At 38.4% G+C, this 16,346-nt stretch overlaps 1 protein-coding gene across 4 annotated transcripts in view; it reads left to right on the top strand.

The window, feature by feature from the left end:
• CDK14 (cyclin dependent kinase 14) overlaps positions 1 to 15,924 on the top strand; it is a 311,069-nt gene extending 295,145 nt beyond the window's left edge. For all 4 annotated transcript variants that reach the window (XM_005518789.3, XM_014248691.2, XM_088059192.1 and 1 more), the window contains one exon: positions 11,732 to 15,924. The gene's annotated coding sequence lies outside the window, so the exon portion shown is untranslated. The remainder of the gene's footprint in view (positions 1 to 11,731) is intronic.
• The last annotated feature ends 422 nt before the right edge of the window (positions 15,925 to 16,346 follow it).

Below are 16,346 nucleotides of genomic sequence, written 5' to 3'. Positions count from 1 at the left end.
TTAGGTAAAGATGCAATTTATAGGGAAGGTTAAAGGGTCAAAATCCTATTTAATTAACTTATAGCCACTTGGGAAGCAGCCAAGGTAAAAGAATGCAGTGAAAGTAAGCTTCAAATAATATGAAATCTTTGAAAAGGACTAACCACCTTTGGTGAAAGGCTTTCCTGTTCTTAACCTTGTGTCATTTAAACTATTTAAATGAGCTATGCAAAACCTTACTTTTATAATGGAGCTTCAAAAAAAAAGACTAAGTATTTCTTGCAGTTACAAGAAAACCAATGGTTATACCACTTTTGAAAGAAAAGCCTTTAGTACTCCATGTTACCATGATCCCTGTCTTTGCATACCACAAAATGCACCGTTTGTAGCACCTGATTTGACATCTACTGTTTCTGCCACAAGCCTCTCTAGTGTGCGAGACTGGTTTTTAAAAACACTTGAATCTTTTAAAAAACTAAAAGGAAGGGGGAAGCCTCTGTAATATCTGAAGGAGGTCTGCTTTTCAAAGGGTGTAGATCCTGCTTGGTTTCTAAAAGTTGTGTCTATGAGAGAAATCTCACGCTGGATTTCACAAACCATGCCTAATATCTGAGCATCTTAGTTATACATGTGGAAAAGGTTCATATCCCAACCAGAGTGGGAGCTGTGAGAAATAAAATCACTGAGCTGCTTTGTGATCTCCTTATGTACTAGACAGAATATCCTCATTGCTGTAGTGATGCTCTGCAGAGGTGCTAATTCTGGAACATTTTTTCTATTTAATGCCACAGAGACTGCACTGGGGAAATACTTCTGTTTTAGTGCTCCATATGGTTTTTTATGTAAAAATGGAACTGGCAGGGAAGAAAGCAGCTGGCCTGAAGCTGCCAGTAACTATTTCTAATGCAGATTTGCAGCAAAAATCCCAAGTGGGAGCTGTATAGGTGAAAGGACTGCATAGCAGTATTCAGCAAGTATCAGCACATCTTCTAGGGAACGAGCATGAAGACAAGCAATACCTCATAAAGACACCATTGCATTTCTTAAACTGGGATTTTTTTCTCCTCTGTTCCATTCTAGTCTTAGGAACTCTCAGGCTGGGAAACAACTGAGGCTTGAAATTGTCAACTGCAAAGACTTCCTGATATCTCTGTCAATAAATACCATTGTATGGCATTCATGGTATGGGGTGGACACATAGATTAAGAGCTTAGGACATAATCATATTTGGAAATGTATTCCAAAATTTAAATATGTCTATTACTTAAATTTGCCATTAATACAATATAATATACTATAGTCATGGGAAAGATCCTTCTGCTTCAGCATGTGAGGTCTGCTTTCTGTCCAACTTATATATGTTTAAGGGTTGCAGTGCTATCCTAAGAAATGTATTTTAATTGACATGACCCCTTTGCCATGATGCTCAGTCTCTCAAAAGTCACAGCAGCAAACAGAATGTATAACCAGATGGTGTTTACCTAGAAAGATCTTTACTTTCCAGAATGCAGCTGCAATAATATCTGTTCTGTCAAGCTAAAACAAAGGCATTCATAATTCTGCATTCCAGATTTAAAATTCCTTGCTGGTTTGAAAAGTACTTTCTAGGAAGAACACTAATGGAAATAAAAATGCAGGTGAGAAATGGACTTTTTTTTCTTTTGTCTGTCCCTCTTTTTTTCTTTCTTCTGCACCTGAACACTCACCCTGTCTTCTCAAAGAAAAAAAAAATGACATGACTTAATTCCAAGCTGCTTGTAGGCACTTGCAGGCTACTAGAACGATTGTGGTAGTGATAAACATTCACACTTTGTTTTCATAATGCTTAGCATTTATCTGTGGGGTCTGAGGTAGTTTATAGTGTTGTGATTCCTTGCAGAGGCATTTTTAAATTCCAAGGAATCTTTGTTAGAGCAAAACGGTCCACACCCATCTCTAGACTATCCCACAGCTACTCAGCACTGATTAAACCAGCAGCATTAAATTTGTTCCAAGACTACTTAGCTTTCAAGAAGTAACTTGACTAATATTAACAATCACATGTATACTAAATGCCCTATTTTTAAGTACCTGTGGATACTTCAATTTTTACATGAGGCAGGGCTTAATTTTTGGGAGGAGGTAAATGCTAATGAGTCATCTGGCAGGCATTTAGTCTTTCACATGTCATTTTGTCCAGCAGACTTCACTTTGGGAATAAAAGCCATGACAGGGAAAAGCAGGAATAAATTTCTGATTAAGTTCTCTGAAGATATGTACTTCTTCTTGTTAGAGGGGGAGAAGTAGAAAGAGATAATCAAGCATATAATTTTATTTGGGTTTTGAGTTGGTCAGCTGTTTTGCAAATAATATAAACAAACAAATAAATAAATATGCTTAGGTTTGAGTTGATAAATAGCACTGTTCCTAACAGCTACCATCATTCCTGACACTGGCAGTCAGTAAGTTTCATTTGTGGTGTTTGGAGGGCACAGTTGATCTGCTTTCCCTGAACTCTTGGGTTATATTCTTCATTCAAAGCTAGATAGTTACCTATAAAGAATCGGATGCTTTTCTATTCTGCCTGAATTCTCTGAATTCTGGTTAAATATGACTTGAAGCTTCACAAATTGTTAAACATCTCCTTGATATGCTGGTAGGCCAACATATCCTTGCTGCTAAAGAAAATTAAAGCCAACCTAAAAAATTCAAAGAACTTCCAGTCAGAGGCATGGGCTCTCAGCCATCTCTTGTTTGCTGCTCCCTTGAAACATGTACCGGAGATTATCCTTATTAGGCTATTTTATGGGTATTCCCAGATCTTTAGAGTATGGTTTTCTTCCTTTTTAATTAGTAGGTCATTATATGACAACTTCTGTCTGTTCCCCTAAGTGGCTGGCTAAGGCAGATTTCACAGTGTTTCTGGATACCTGAAAATAATTAGCCATTTGTGAGTTGGGAAGTAGATTCAGATTTTAGAATGAACCTTTGTTCCTAGTAATGCACTGGGGAATGCTGCTGATGAAAAATAAGGATGTTATTCCATCATTTTGTCTTTGCAAACAAGAACACCATGGTAAGTTTCTGTCTAGCTCTATCCAGGCAGTTCCTTCTTGCTCCCTCACTAGTTTTCAATCCCATTAGCTGTGATGAAGCTAGTTGGAAGTTTGGTGTTAACTGGATTACTTCACTACGAAGTTCTACGTAAAAATGTCACTTCTGATACCTTTAGTGATACAAAGAGTTCCACAGAAAATTTCACACTATGAGTGACGGGGGCACAAGGAGCAGGACAGGAACAAGGAGTTAGGTTTGCAACAGTGGGAATTTCTTAAGCTGGCTCTGCCACAAAGGTGAGACATGGTAGAAGGGTACCACAGCTAAGCTCACTCACACCCAATTGCTTGTAGTTGAATCTCCCATCCCTTGACTGTTTAGCTCTGCAAGAGAGTTTGGCAATGAGCAGATCTCTCACCAGCCATTCTGGACCTCCTTTTCTCCAGAGACAGGTTCAAACCAGTAACAAACCTGTTAACCAGGGCATTAATGCCTTTATATCATCTTCCAACATGTATTTCCTTTCTAAGTTCTGCTATATACAACTGTAACAGATAGGCTTTTTTTTTTTTTTCAGATATTTTAATTAAGGTATCCACAAATTTTATTCAGGCATAGCATTTACTTATCTGTTTCAGAGATGAGAGCTGGTGCTACCAGTGAGATAAGGATCTCATTGTGTCAAACACTGGCAGAAATTGTAGGTTTGGGTTCTCTCATTATAGATCCAGGGAGACAGCATTTCTACAATTCATGTTCAGTCAATTCCTCTTTGTCAGGCTTTTTTGCAAGTTATCAGGGTGAGAAGCATAGCAATTCAGACATATCACGTTAATCAGATAGGAAAAAGGTTAGAAGTTGTAGGGATTTGGCTGTTTGTCAGGTTTGAGAAGTCTATTCTTGCAAACAACTAGCACTAATATTTTTCTGTTCTTGATGTATACCAAAATCTTCAACTTGTGTTTTTGTATTTAATAAGGTTTCTATGGCTTTGCTTGCAAACTATATTAAGCTCAGTAACACTGCTATTTTTATAGTATCTTCATCTGAAGTACTGGTTTTCCCAGAGCTCACTCACAGAGGGCTGTGCTTTATTCTCAAAAACTAGACGTGTAGTAGATTCAGTCCTGGCCATTTTTCATGTGAAGCCTTATTCAAATGGTAATTGTGAAGGGCTTTGTGGACTTTGTTCTCAACTCAAAGAAAAAACTTCAGCTGTGGGCAGCTAGGGTAGGAAAGAATTTTTGCTGAAAGGCTTGTAGAAAACTGATTTGGAAGTCACCACAGCCTTTTAACTAGAAAGTTAAAAGTATACCTACAAATCAACAGTGAAACCAATCACATTATTAAATAACATTGGAAATTAATATTATGAATAAAATATATTACAGTGAAGATCAGGCTTGTATTCCTTTTTCTCTTCTCACTATGAAGGAATTAATCATAATATTTTGTAGAGACTTGTGTGCAAAGTTCACAGGGTTGGTTTGCAATTATTGATATGCATATATGCTACTTAGCAACTGGTGTGTAATTTAAGGGTAAGTCTTGGCTCTTCAGAATGGATGCACATTCACAGAGTCAGGTGATGCAGGACTTTAATTTTGAATTCATACTGTGCATAAAATTTGGAAAACTCACAGTCCAAGTAAAGATTTCAAGTTTCAAGATTTGGTAGTTTCAACTACCAAATGTTGCAGCTGTTTTAATATTGCATTTTTTATAAATTTACCTGTATTTACATAATTTGAACTATTGGTGGTTCCAGCTAAAACTGGACACTAATTTGGGGAGACACTCTAAACCCAGAGTCTGGGACCTAAACCAGGACCCTTGTTACAAAACAGGTTGCAGTGGGATGAAATTACTTGCCTACAGTCACATTCAGCAGCAAAGCCAAAATCCTGGTTTCTGTTTTCCAGCCCCATATCCACACTGCCACAGACATCTCACCTTTCAAAGGTTACGTCACTTATTTAAAGTATGCTCATAAAATAATATAGTTTATAATTGTATTACTATTCTGTTTGGGTTTTTTTATTTTATTTTCTTACTAGTTTACAATCCTTGTCTAGCACTCACTTCTTTTAGGGTCATCCCTTTGCACCCACCCTGCAACTGCAATCAACTCCCACACACAAATCTATTTAGAGTTGCAGGGCTCTGCTTAGAGGCAAAGTCAATCACTGAAAAATTTTTTGTGGAGAGAGGAATTCATAACACAGCATCAGGATCTGTATTAAGATTTATATGTTAGAACTGTGAAAAATATATAGCAATTTTCATTACTTTATGTGGAGTCTGGGAAATCCCTTATGTTTAATACCAGTATCTAAGACACAAGAGAAGAAAAGAGAAGAAATTAACCAGTTAATTCTGTGCTTCTTATTTGTCAAATATGGTTACTGCTAAGTACTCATAGCACTTATAATTACTATAAGTATCCTGTAAAGTGCTGCATCTGTGAAAGAGTAGTAGCCAATAAATGCCAAGATAATCTAGAGGTGTCATTTAAACATTAAGTGATATTAAATAGGTAAAGAAATATGAAGTGAATTGGTAAAGATGTGGCCTGTGTGAGGGGAGAAAGGTGAGGATAATCTCTCTGTATTGAATTATCCCCCATCCTAGGAACAGGACTGGAAATCATATTTATAGTGTATTTTGCAAAGGAGATATTTTGCGAACCTGATATTTTGGCCACACATGTAATTTGTACATATTTTGTTAAGGCTTCTTTAGTTCTTTAGTTACAGAGGTGCAGGATCCTGAGTTGACACTATAAACTGACCTTGTCAATGTGGGCTTTGACAGAAACTGAAATTAAGCTTCAATAATTCAGCCTTATTCAGCTTCTGAATGTTGCTTTCTAGACACATGACAGGGAAGAAGATACTTTGCTTCAGTGCTATTTTAGAAGTGATGCAAATCCACTATGTTCCTGTGTGTCACGAGGCTTCTGAGTTCAGGAACCACTAACCAGCCTATAGTTGAAATTATTTCCTTCAAACCCTTCTCAGTCTGTCAAAAGATTCTAGTTTTTCTAGTGTGTCTCTTTCTCTTCTTCTTCTTCTTCTTCTTTTTTTTTTTTTTCTGAATAAATTTTTAATGGCAGCCTTAAGTCTTGCCTCTCCTGTGTATTTTGGGGCATGGATAACTAGATAAAACTTAAAGCCCAGCAGAAAGCAATTTAAGTAACCTTATATTTAGCCTTAGTGAATAGTATTCCTCAGGAAACCACAAACAAGGTATAGTCCATAGAAGAAAAGCTTCCAACAAAGCTAGCCTGTATACTGAATAATCTTTGAATTAGCACCTCTAAAGACACTCAGAGCAACTTTATAGGCATCCATCTACTGAGCCTTGTCCATGGGGTAATTCTGAGCCTGAGCTAACCACACTGCAGATCATTTATTTTTCATATATAAGAACAAATGCATTTCTTTTAAATTTCACAGAGGTAAGACAGGGAACTGTGAAGGAAGGCAGACTATACAGTGTGACAATTGCATATTTTAAAGCATATATTTATAGAAATATCTTCTTATACCCATCCTTTCTACACACATTCAGCCTCATACATACACATTTTTTGTATGTTTGCATTTGTGCACATATATCATAGACACAGATATAAAATATGTATGCATGTATATCTGTATATATATTTGAAGGGGAAAAAGGATTTATGGCAGCTGGCCAGATTTAATTTGTCTGCTTGTATTTAGCACTTAAGGGCTTATATACTCAGTTTGCTCAAAAGAGTGAAGAAGTACTCCTTGCTTCTGCCTCAAATCAGAAATGCAGGAAGTGCAGCTGCAGAGATAATACATTCTCCCCAAAGGCTTTGGCTGAGCAAATTAGGTGTCAATGGGGTGCCTGCGCAGGCAGTACTCTCTCTAATTAGTCTCTTGAGCCTAGTTGGTGGCAGGTATAAGATGATCTAATCAATTGGTCTGTGTCTGATGGTACGTGTAAAAATCCTAGCAGGCAGAGCTGTCTCCCACAGGTCACTCACCTGCACAGCAGGAACGCTCATTTTCATTTTTCATCTCTTCCATCGCATGATGCTGACAGTTGGTTTTAAGGAAATTGAATCCAAAAAATATCTAGTTCATAGGGCACGTAGGTCAAAATAAAGTTGCATTATGGGTATTGGTGATCCAATTAATTAATATTTATAGCAACAAGTTGCATGTAGATATTATCTGAGTGCAAATAGTATTACTAATGTTTAGTTGGCTTTTTAAAATTATTTCTCTAACAAAGGTAGGAATAAAAGGTGTGGGGAAAATCACCTGTTAATACTATACTTTTTATTTCAGAGAGGATGAACAGTATCTGTGGTGTCTGCATGTGCGGTGGAAGGAGAAGCAGAAAGAGTATTATTGTTGATGGTCTTAAATACCTCCATGTTTCAGCTCATAAAGAATACAGTATCTCCAGTTGTCAGCTCACATTTTTATTTTAAAACTGGAATACTCTTATAATACTGCTACATCAGCTGCCACAGAAATAGACCTGAGCTCTGAGTGTGCTTTGCATGCTAAAGACTCTGCGGGAGCACAGCTCCACCCGATGTGATAATTTATACAAAAATTAAAAGTACCTAGAGAAGGATGCTGATGCTGCCAAAAGGAACATGTATTGAACTAGTATTTTTACAGGACAGGACATTATTTCACTAATTAAAATAAAGAAAAATATTTGGGACTTAATCACCCTCCTCTGCCTCATGTCTTGAGAGTATGATTAATGTTTAAATTACAAGCTTTGGTTTGCCTTTCTGGAACCACTGCTACTGTTAGTAGCAACAGCTGCTGCATTCTGAAGTTGGTATCTGATGTTTTTAAGGTGGATTAACTCTATCCCGTTCAGGGTCAGGAACAAACAGAATGTATGCAGCAGAAGTTTTCTCTAGGTAACAAACATAGAAATTAGTCACTTCATATAGATCACTTACTATTTCAAGTACATCATTAATTTACTTGTAGAAAGCTATTAGGTTTAGTAGAGATGTCATGAAAACCAGAAGTACCAGGATCTGTGGTGAAAAAAGTTCATTTTTAAGGCAGTCTGTTATGTTTCAGGGTTTGTTGTTGCTTGTTTGTTTGGGGTTTGTTGTTTTGGTTTGGTTTTTAAGGGGATATGAAATAACAATATTTTACTCTTGGGTAATCACAAGTTGTAAATATTCCATTTAACAATTTACAATTTTATAAGCAAAGCTGTGACCAGAGGCCATAAGCATAATCTGCCAAGTCACCAGGCAAAATTTTGATTTGTATGATGAGGGAAATGCATAAATTCTAAGCAAGGATATTTAAAAAATATATATTTAAAAATACAAATATGGAATATTAAGCCATCTGGGACCTGAATGGCAATACTGTGTAGAGGGCCCTGCCTTGGGTCTTTGTTATGTGAACTGATGTTTCAGTTCAAGAGCCACACTGAAGAAACAGTGCTTTTTTACTAAAAAGATTGGTTCACACTAGTCTGAAATTTTCTAGGTTTTTTTTATTGTGGATTTTCTGCTTGGAAAAAGAGATGATCTCCTCTTTCTCCACCTTATGAGAGTTGTCTATTTGATGCCTCATCTTAAACAAAAATAAATGTGAAGAGAAAGTGCACAGTGATTACAGCACTCCTCTGACAAGTGGCATATCTGTGTTCAGCATAAGAGAAAGCTGGCACTCCACAACAGCTCTCTGAGGCAGGGGAAGGGACTTTACCTGTTGACTCCACTTTTGAATTGACAATACACATTCAGAGCATTAGGGATTCAGATGCAAACAGTATCTGTTCCTAACCACCACACTTGTGTCATGTAAGGATTCCGTACACAGGAGAAACACCTCGGCAGGCGGAGAAAGGGTTCAGAACACCCTGCCCATTTGGACACTCGTGTGAGCAGTGGGTCTGTCATGCAGGCTGGCTTCCCAAACCAGGTGTGTTGCACATTTCAACACTGCAGAGAGACTGACACCACCATACTGTTTCCTGGTTCCTGTTGTACTGTGTCTTCTGACTTTCCCCATCCAGAACTGTTAGTGAAATGCGGCACCAAATCATGTTCTTTTCCGGTGATCTAATTTAAATCTGGAGCTTGTGCAGAAGGTGGAGGGTGGTGTTGCCCACCCATCATGCCCACCCATACATAGTCTCTAAACTTCACAAGAAACCAGTTGCAGCCCTGGCATGGCAGGATCCAGCAAAGCTAAAGCAGATAGAGTTGTGATCATAAAACTGTGATCTGCCTGATACTGAACCAGAGCAGGAAACCTGTAACCTCTGCTATCCTTTCTTAGTCTGCAGTGTTCTGCCTCCAGTCTGCATTGGTGCTGGCAGTAGTTGCCAGTGTGCAAAGATTTTTCTTTTCCCCCCCCATGTGTTATATGGCAGCAGCTCTCAGTTTATTAATTTCTAAAGAATCTCTTAAATGTTCTAGGGCTTGATTCTGAAAGTGCTAAGCTCCTAATGAGGGTATTCCCCATTCCACAAGCTCAGGCCCTGCCCTGGAGAATGTGTCATCAGCTTTGCCTACGGAGCCAGACTTGAAACCAGACAATGTATTATTGTTACTGGGAAATTGTAGAATAATCCTAGGAGAAGTGTGATACTTACCTCATTGAGAAATTGTTCTGAGATCCAGTGATAGAAAGGAAAAGTTCTGTGTAATTAAATTCAAGTTATTCTCAAACGAGCAATGACCCTCTGAGCAATTCAATAACTACTGGAAAAGCATCCATCCAGGGACATTTCTATCCTTATAATTTTGTTATCTCTCTCAGATGTCCCTGCTGCTTATCCCAGTCTCTGGAACTACAGTAATTTGGGCTTAGCCTGAAATCAGGCCAGGTTTTCTGGATCTAGCTGGATGTAGCTTCCAAATTGCAAGCCTGCTTTCCACAAGTGGAGCGTATGTGGCAGCGGGGGCAAATGCAACCTCAATGTTGGAAGGAGTTTTGGGAATGCTGCTTTCCAAGAAGGAGCTCCCAAAAGAACACCCCTGAAAAGTGCTCATGAGGGAAGGGAAATCTGGAACTTGGGGAATATTATCACTGGTGTTTCATCACTGAGCAGTTATGAATCTCTGCACGTTCCAAACATTGCTTTTCCTTTCAAGCTTTTGAAGGTAAACTAAATGCATCAGCTCAAATGTATTCCTTGAAACAAGATTTACTGGCATTTCAGCCAAGCTTTTAGGCCTTGGGGAAAGTGGGACTTTCATGTGGAATAGACAGTCCACACAAACTCCAGATGTATTTAGGAAACAACCCAAGAAGGACCCTAGAGGTGGTAGACCAAGCTCCAAGAGGACCCAAGATGCTTAAGAACAGGCTTTTGTTAATCCAGTTCAGGTATCCTGGTGCTTAAAGAACAGCTCTCAAGAATCATGACAGGAACCCTGGAAATTACAGAAGTTAAGATATTGCGTAGACACTGGGGTGTTTTGTTGAAAGCCACAATGTGACACTGCAGCTCAAAACCAATGCCTTGTTTTTCTCCTGCTTTTGAAATGAGGGCTAGACTAGATTCACTGGCACCTGCATCCAGTTTGATTTAAATAGTTTTAGGACATGCTAATACAAACCAGTTCCATGCTCAATGAATATTTCAGCATTCTTTTTTTTAAGGGATGAAATTACTTCACATCTGACTATCTTCCTGCAACGGCATTTTAAAAATGTATAAGGTCTGTAGTTCTAGTCTTGAAGAACTTAACAAATGTATTTTCAGAATTTCTCAGAAAGTCTCACTTTATTACTTGGTATAGAATTCTACTTGGAGATTTATTAAGAGTTAAATATGTTAATTATAAAAGCCTTTCAGTGGCTTCAATTCATCCTGTTCATCTAGCCTTCATTCAGCTTTCATATGGCTCTTCTTGCAGTTATTGGATACTTTGTTTTCCTGTCCCACATTCTCAGCCTGCTTCCTGTTTTGTGTGAACCTCAAAAATATCAGGATACCTTCATGCAAGTCCAGCCATTGCTTTGAGCTTCTACTTCAGTAGAGTGAAAAACAACAAGTGAAGCTATTGATAGTGTTGATTTTTATATTTGAAAGGAGAGTTTTCAGTTATCTGCCTAGTAATAGAAATACACTGAAATAAAGGTGAATACGTTTAGACACAGCACCAAGAAGCTTCATAATTTGGTTGTTTGCAGAAATGTTTGTGATTTGTCTCAGGGTGCCCCAAACAAGTCTCAGGAAGGAAAGCTGAGGAGACCTTTTCAAAAACTAGTTACAAGCATTGTTATGAAGGAGATCATGAGGGAGAAAGAGGGCAAAAAAGAAAGGGGGCAAAAAAAGCTTATGAACTCCTGAATTCTGCCAGCATTTTTAGCAACCTTCCTTTGCATTCAGGGGGTGTGACCACCTTTAGAAGAGATTATTTACAGCTGTCTATAATTTCCGTGGAGAATGTCAGTGCTAATGGCACCTGTGAAGATTAGCTCTTGGGGCACAGACACATGAATATGGATGAATATATCTCACTTGGGCGACCACCCTGAAAACATTGGTTTTTAAGTTCATTTTCTTGAGGTACCAGTTCTAAACATGCTTTGGAAGTCTGCCCTTCACAAGCTGGCATCTTCGTAACTGGCTTTGGCCTAACCTATCTTTTACCATGTGAAAAAAAAAAAAAATAAAATAAATTAAAATGCAATTCCTGAGGCTTATTATAATTTATATTGTTTCCTTACAGGACTAAATTTGCCAGGTTGGAGGAGGGAAACAAAAACCTAATGAGGAGGCCGACACCAGGAAGGAACCACGGCCTGTTTCCTTTCTGTCTCTATGGTGGATTTCATTCAAAAGAAAATTGAAGCTGGCAAGACCCTGTTTTTCCCTGCAATTTATTTAAAACCTTGCACGCATTTGGATACCTTGTGATTTCAGAGAACTATGTGAAGATTAAGCTTTTGCTTACTGATACATGGCATGTACTCTTTCAGTCTTTTGTGTTTGATTTTGTTTGATTTTCCACTGCAGCGCTGCATCTTTGTAAGGATTTTTATGCTTTCACCAGCAATGTCTTAAATACTTTCAGACAACACATTTGGTGTTCACACTTCTTCAGTAACAACTGTACAAAAAGAGCCAGCAGTGGCATAAGGGACTGTGTGTTTTCTTTGAGGGTTGTGCAGAGTTTGCAACCAATGGGAAGACTATTTCTTCCCAGGGCAAGCCAAACTTGTCTGATCAGCTGACAATTACAGCACCTTGCCACTCTTCCTCAAGTGTTGTTGGGTTATTTCTTTTTTCATTATCCCCTCAGACCATTCATATCCATTTAAAAACATGGCAATAATTGCATGTTTACTTCAGTACTCTAAATTTGGTTACTCTGCTTAGGCTATGTAGCATGCCAGTTTTCAAAATAGGCCTGTGAGAAGGACAAAGCAAAAATGATGAGATGTATGCAGCTGACAGATACACAGTGAATTCCTTATGGTTTTATTCCCTTCAAGAATATACCTTTTTTTTATGGGTCTTGGCTAACATCTCTATGTTTTTCCTCATACTAGTTACTTTTTGGAATATTTTCTTGAAAACAGAGATGATGAAACTGTTCTGTTTAATTGAAGGCAGATACTGAGGTACAGAAAAACTTCCTTTGAATGAGCCATTAAATCTAGCTGTGTTACTTTGCCACGTACAAAGCAAGGTGGAGAACTCTCCTCATCCCAGACTGTTTGCTGTTCCACACCAAAGCACCTTTTGAGTTATTTTCCATAGGTATTCTGAGTTGATTGGAAGGCACTACATGACCCTTAGTCTTTAGATAGTTTTTCTGAATGAATCATTCAAATGCAATCTTTGCAAGAAACTAAGTTGTGTGCGTGATTTTAGAAAAGGAAGCCCCTGCTACATTTTGGATGGGGAGAGCATTGTGTTCAGGGGTGTGAAAAAACTGCCCTGTTTACAACTTTGCATTCAGAGAGGGCAGGGTATGGTGCAAAAATCACTGTTGAGTTGTAGTCCTGCTCGGACAGAAGCACTTGCTAGGCAATATTATTCTACACATAATTTTGACATCCTTTGCTTGCTGGATGCATTGAATTACATTTTAAGGAAATGTGGTAATGCTTTGGTTAGCTTTCAGTGTTTAAAAGGAGGGGGAAAGGATTTGTGCTACTGCCATCTTATTAAACTCCAGCAGTGTTTAATAAGAAAAAGACACCTAATAAGGCAAATCCTTGAATGCACAAGTAGCTACAAAAGGTCTCTTAATGAACTAGGACAGGAGTCTACACTTTCAAAGAACTGAACCATGGAAATATTCTCAATATTTGCACAGCCATTAAAAGACAATTTTCCCCAATGACATCTCTGTTTCAGGATCTGCTAAAAGCCATCTGAAAGCCACTTTCAGTCAGAATCCTATTTAGAACTTACTATAGTTCTTCCCCTGTGTTTACAGGGGGAAAAGTGACCACTGAACTTTTGAATTTATCACACACTGAAACTGCCTTAGACGTGGTTTGTTTGGGTTTCATGTTTCTTTTTTTTTTTGTAAGAGAAAAGTCTTTTATACATTATCTTTGCTACTTAAATTGTGTGCAGTTTGATGATTAAAATTAGCTATTTTTAGAAAAAAAAAACTTGCTGCAAAATCTGAAGAATTTTTGAAAATGTAACAAAGATTTTGATTAGGAATATAAGGGTAGTTTCATAGATGCTTCTACTTGACAGCTTAAATTTGAAGGCAAGCAATTACACCGCTCAACTAACCATCTGAAGATTTAATATAGAGAGTAATTCCCTGACTGTTCCCACAAGCCTAGCACTTCCAATTACTATCCATAGTGACTCACATACAGTGTTTGCTTAAGGTATGTATGTGTGTGTATGTGTGTGAACACACGTGTGCGTGAGACTATTCTCTCTGCCTCATTCCCACTTTTAAGCAACCACTGAAATAAAGTTGATCCAAAAATATTAAAACTCAGTTAATTGCCTGAATGAAAGTTCATAAATATCTAGATTTCTAAATAGCAACTTCAGCAGTAATGAAGTTCTCATCTGCTGATCATTAAGGAGTGACCAGGGTCTCTTACTTCTGCACCTACTTTCCAGGCACCCCAACTTCCTGAGGTGATTTGGTTTTGCTGCTCTCCCATGGAGGCTCTGGGGGTCCTGGGGATATTCTCCCAGCACCAAGGCAACCTAGGCTCAGCGGGATGGTGCTTTTCACATGAGCACTGCAAATTAATCTGCTCTAACATCAAATCTGCTGGTAAATATCAAGGTTTTTTTGAGATAGTAGAAGCTCCTTTGGCCAGGGAACCAACAGTAACACAACAGCCTTATTTCCCTCTTCTCCCTTCCAGCGGAGCCCTTACCTGCATGGTTAGCCCAACACCCATCAATATGGATCCACAGACAGCTGCCCACCTCTCCAGCTGTTTTTACCACAGCTCTTCTCAGTGTTGCAGAATACACTGTTTAAACCCTATCAATGCTCTTGAGACAGCTTCAGCAAAGATCAGTAGTGTTACTCTCTTTTTCTCTCATCCTCCTGAAATCACTTCCCCAAAGAATCTTCAAAGAGACAAGTAGTAGCCCAACCTTCCATACATGTGGGTGTCTGGAATGTGCTGTTTCACATTGTCAACACTGTGATATTGTTGAAGTCAAAAGTTGGCTTCAGTGACCAGTAGTCTTTGGGGCACAGTCCTGGAGAAACTGTAGGATTTGCTCAGAGTCAGTAGCCAGCAGCAGCTTAACTTGCATTTTCCTACCACCTGGCTGAGATCCAGTAGATCTGTCCTGATCTTGAGAGGATGTGGCTTTGCTTCGAGATGGGAGAGCAGCAACAGGGCAGCAGGTAGCAGGCAGATAAAAGTGGGAGGGCATGTTCTAACTCTCTATGGGATCTAATATTAAGTGAATGGGGAAGATGGTGATATGGTTTGCATGATACAGAGTTCTTACAAGTTCAAGTTCACAGAACCTAAATTTACAAGTCAACCAGCTGGAGATTGCTCATCTCCTGCTGGGTTCAGATCAACTCTAATCCACACCCAGCAGGCACCACCCCAGACAGGACACTCCAATAGTTCTGACATTACATTACTGTGTGGGGTCCTTTTAATTCTCATTCTTAATCAGAACCATGGCTTAAGACAAGTCATCAGTACAACAGTGAAAATTCAATCTGCAGTAGGCGGAGGCACAGGGGGTTTTTGCTTTCTCTTTGGAGCGTAGGGGTTCTGCACTTTAGACTCCTGGGAAGAGAAGGTAAGATAAATAAATAAATACCCTGTGGGCTGGTGGGTTATGCACACCCCTGTGTCAGTGCACACAACCAAATGTGTAGTCAATGCTCTGATATGCTCATATACAAAATACTCATCTCTGAATATTACTGGGTTTGTAATCTTTGTTATATAAAAGGTTTAGGCTGTACAGACTAAGGAGCAAAATGCAGATACCCCATATAAACAAAATTTGGTTGCATTACTGAGCATAACAATACTGTTCCCTACCAGCATTTAGGTGGAGTGACTGTATGTTACTACCTTGCATTTTTCACATAAGCAAAAAAATCTAAAAGTAAAGGATGCACTAATAATTCCCATCCCCCAAAATGCATTTCAATGGTGCTGCATACAAAATTTCTGCTTGCCAGCTTCCATGCGGATTTTTGTATGGTGCACTAAGAGGTGTTCTTTTTTTAACAAATAAAAAGGGGAAGGCTGGTACATGAAAACAATGTTAATGTAATTAAATATATATATACTTCAGAAGAACAGCATAGTTAGCAGTACAGTAAAATAAATGTCACATTATTTGTTACACCTTGTAATTTGTCTGTATTATGAAAGATGTAATGGTACGTCAGCTGTAACTGTTGTTTTCTTGTAACATCATATTGAATAAAGTGTAGCAGAATCTCTCTTCTCCTTTTTATATGTGATCTAGACCTAACCCAAGGAATAAAGCCTTTCTTTTCCTCTTTGTTCTCCAAAAATCAAACAAGGAAATGCTTTTAAACAAGAGATTTTTAAGGAATGAAAAGTCCTTCAGAGCAGGCAGATACTGGACAGTAATATGTTGAAAAGATTAGCACTGAGTCAGTTAAATATGAGCTTCATCAAAAGTACAAGGCAGTGCTACACAGGGCAAGATCCTTCACATTTCTGTCTGTAATTGTAAGTTAGTGATTTGGTGTCTCTTTCCATTTTGTTATATATGTGACAAGGGACATCTTTACAGCACACTGGAATTTAACTAAAGTAGTAGAAAAGCCAGTATTCTGAAAAAAAACCTCAAAAAACCCCAACAGGTCTGATTTAAATGTATCATCTCATAGA

The sequence above is a fragment of the Pseudopodoces humilis genome, chromosome 1, assembly GCF_049639895.1.
Source record: "Pseudopodoces humilis isolate 2021_Gansu_Grassland_sample_001 chromosome 1, ASM4963989v1, whole genome shotgun sequence".
In the NCBI taxonomy this organism is placed as follows: domain Eukaryota; kingdom Metazoa; phylum Chordata; class Aves; order Passeriformes; family Paridae; genus Pseudopodoces; species Pseudopodoces humilis.
Note: the sequence above shows the minus strand (reverse complement) of the source record. Positions and strands in the feature narration are given on the sequence as shown.